At 41.0% G+C, this 3552-nt stretch overlaps 1 long non-coding RNA gene across 1 annotated transcript; it reads left to right on the forward strand.

Moving 5' to 3' along the window:
- Positions 1-234: 234 nt before the first annotated feature.
- Positions 235-1422, forward strand: LOC147417365 (uncharacterized). Its single transcript, XR_015187378.1, has 3 exons — positions 235-362; positions 805-1014; positions 1114-1422. It is a non-coding gene; the product is annotated as an uncharacterized LOC147417365 (long non-coding RNA).
- Positions 1423-3552: the final 2130 nt, after the last annotated feature.

The following is a 3552-nucleotide window of genomic DNA, read 5'->3' on the forward strand; positions in this document are numbered from 1 at the left end:
TCATCATGCATAAATCCAACAAAGTCTGTTGGTTTATAACCACACCTCTCCATGATTGTGTTTAAATTTCTCCAAAACAAATTTGTGTTTCTTCGTCTACTTCTTTACATTCACATATTGCAATCACCTGCAATGCTTGCATGTTGTACACATAGAACAAATAAGTAATAAAAGGTGTCTTATGACAATAATATGCTATCTAACATATTTTTAATAATTCACTTTCCCAGGATCATAAACCGAGCATGACATAGTTGGCCATCCTTCAATCCGATGAGTATGATCAAAGTGCACCCAAGCAGTACTCAAATCTCCTGTCCTTCACCGCCTCATTTAATTGGCTAGTTTAACTCCAAAAGCAGGTCCTTTTGTTGATATTTTGAATACGTTACATTTATCATTAGGTCCACCGGGGCCTGGAAAACGACTTCCATGAAAGAATGAAAAAACACACCATTTCTGTAGCAATAGTATATTGTCATATCCATCATTGACAATCTGACCCTGTTTAGCTTTCTCATTTGATACAATATTTTTGAATCCCCTATTCTGAACAAGGGGCATCATTTCCTCAAGAAAATGGTTAAGCTCTACATCAATGGTTTTTTTGACAATATGGTTGTGTATAATGTCTATGAGGAAAACCCTTAAATCCCTTGTGGGAGCCTCAAGTAGGGTTTATGGTTTATTTTGAAAAAGTGTTCTCCATACAAAGGAACTTTGGCGATTGTTTTTTAAATATACGTCATTTACCATTGCGTGTATGCACTTTTAAAAGTGGATAATGCTCTAAAATTTGTGTAGATGGGTTATGCAATGCGTTGAGGCGCAGGAATTTGAATGAAGCACCATTATTCATTAGAGAGTGATTTAATGTGCGTAATGAGAATATAATGTTCTCTTCCTCTTTGCTTGAAAGGAATGTGACAACTTGGGAGGCCAATGTTTGTCCTTGGTGGTTAGATTATCCATCAAGAGGCATTATTACAAAGCAAGATATTCAATAACAAAAGAGTAAGTACCTTAACACTTGTGGCTCTTTTCTTTTGAGAATGTATATATTATTATAATGCTAATGTATGTGATATTGTGCTATATGGTTGTTGAGTGAAGGGCTTCAAAATGAGAGTGATGAGTACTTAGAGGAGACACAAGAAGAGTCTCTCCCTCCCGTTTCTCATGGAGTTACTCAAAACACCCGTTGGGAGTGGCTCTCAAGGTACTCCACTAGCAAGCAATGCACTCAAGAAGGGTAAAGGGGAAATGGAGCCTCCAAGTACATCAAGATACCCACTCCCTCTTCTATGCCTCTCATTGTGCCATCTACAAAGCCCGGCATGTCCTCTTTGGCAGCCACTACTTCGTTTTTTGCGGAGTCTTCTCTTGAGCGAGAGGCTTGGGAGAGAAGGCCGATCACACGATCTGTTGGTAAGTTTAAGAAAATTGTTAGCAATTTTGTCTTCCATGGTCTATAATTCAAAGCTTATTTGGATAATGCTTGCAAGGTTCCATTACCAGACCGTTTTAGATGTCTTGCTTGTGGATATATCACAAATTGATAAGTTTTCCCTTGATAGGTAGATTTGGATAATGGTTACTTATTTGCATTCTCTTCTTACATTGCTCTATGGTTTTGAACATGATTTATGTTTGGTTTTCTTGTAGCATCAATAATTTTTTTTCACACATAATACAAATCTATATAACAAAGATGGTGTGCCGTGTCGTGAGGTTGCTAGGCTTATCTTTGCAGACTTTCCTACAAGTTTGCTTGTGGATGGTCTAGGAAAAATCCCATGCAGATGCAACTAGGGTAGGACTTGTGCTCTTACGTACATGGACCCTCATGTGTAATAAGAAGTCATATCGACATCCACTCACTAGAGATGCGGTGAGATAACAAACTTAGTTTCATACTTTAATTTCCTAACTTAAAACATTGTAGCTATAACATTCATTCTTTGAGTTAATTATTTATGCAGGTACTTGATCTTACCATGTGTCTTTGTGTGGGACGCATGTCTAACCTCACCATCATATCTTATTGCAGTATTAGCGAGAACCACGATTAATTTATCAAACCATGGGACGAAGCTGACTTGACTAGTGCATAGAGGCTACAAGCAGAACTCCGAAAAATGGTGTCCACGTTAGCTTGCTGCTAACATTCCACCCCCTCGCCTGTGTCGTCCCTTGACACAGCTTTATGGGCTGAAGTAATCTTCGGGTTGACGGCGGGCGAGGCGGTCCTTCAATGCTTCCAGTGCTTTTTCATATCTGATTTTGCGTTCTTTGTTTGGCACTTGCAAAAACTAGATGGTGACTTTGTTTTTTAGTTCTACTGCCGAGTAGCCTACAAATCTGGCTGTGAGGTTGCTTATCACCAGTGCAAATATCTTCATTCGCCAGGTGAAAAAGACAGTGTAGAAGGCCTTCTCAAAAGCTAGCATATTGTGCGAGGGCAGAAACATGCATCGGGCATAAAATCCATAAAGAACTTTCTCTGAGTGCTGCCCACTTAGATCATAGCAAAGGCCTTTGTTTCCTTCCCAAAATGAGAGCCATGGGGCTCCTGTCTGCTCAGAATCATTGAAGACTTGTATGCAAGTAAGTAACATCCTGTAGGTTTTGTATAGCATTGCGCAGGAGAGATCTGGCAGACTTTTGAAGAATGTCATGGCGCCTGTTAGGGTTTTCACCATGTATTTTCCTGTTGCTTGGCCTCTCTCTGGAGCTGGCAGCCTAGGAAAGTTTAGCCATGTTGGCCTCTTCTTCTGCAGTGCTTCGTGTGCTTGCTATGTCCTTACTCGAGGTACATGAAAAAATGTTGGATCTTTCTGTATGGCCGCAGGTGCTCTCGTGAACAGAATCAAGTATCTTGGGTTCTTGTTCAACTAGCTTAGCCTCCACTTTGGGTGGTCTTTATTTGCGCCATTTTCTTGCATATCTCTGTATAATCTTTCCTTTACCTGTAAGAGTTCAACCTTGATGAGAGGGTATGGTAGGGATTGTTGGTGCCATTAAGCATTGATTTGATTGGGAGTGAGCTGTGTGACGTTGACAGAGTGTAGAACTCTCAACTCCCAATCCATAGCTTCCTTCCACTACTCATCTACCTCCAAGGCGATCTTCTCCTTTAGTGCATCTTCCTCAACCTTTGACAGTTGGACCATCGGCACTGTGTCTTCCTCTGTAATTTGGATTTGAAAATCTTCTTCCCCACTCGGCTCTTCTGTAGGTTGCGTCTCAAAGTCAGCAAATGAGACCAAGGGGATTTCCACTTGGGGCGGCTCTGAAGTGCCTACCTCCTCCTGTATATCTGGCTTTCCATCTTTGAGGAGTTGGTTTACTCTTTTCAATTCTACAATCTCTTTAAGGAGCTTCTCCTCTCTTTGGACCCGCATGAGCACCAGGTCTCTGCGTTGTGACTGCTCCAGCTTCAACTCCAGCTCTAAATCTTTGTTTTTCTTCTCAAGTGATTTATACACCTCATCTGTTCCCTTGATCGAGGCCATGGCTGGATTTTCTCTTAATGCCGCAAGGAAGTGGCCT

This window comes from Adiantum capillus-veneris, unplaced genomic scaffold (genome assembly GCF_014529385.1).
Source record: "Adiantum capillus-veneris isolate H3 unplaced genomic scaffold, ASM1452938v2 Hic_scaffold_264, whole genome shotgun sequence".
Classification (NCBI taxonomy): Eukaryota; Viridiplantae; Streptophyta; class Polypodiopsida; order Polypodiales; family Pteridaceae; genus Adiantum; species Adiantum capillus-veneris.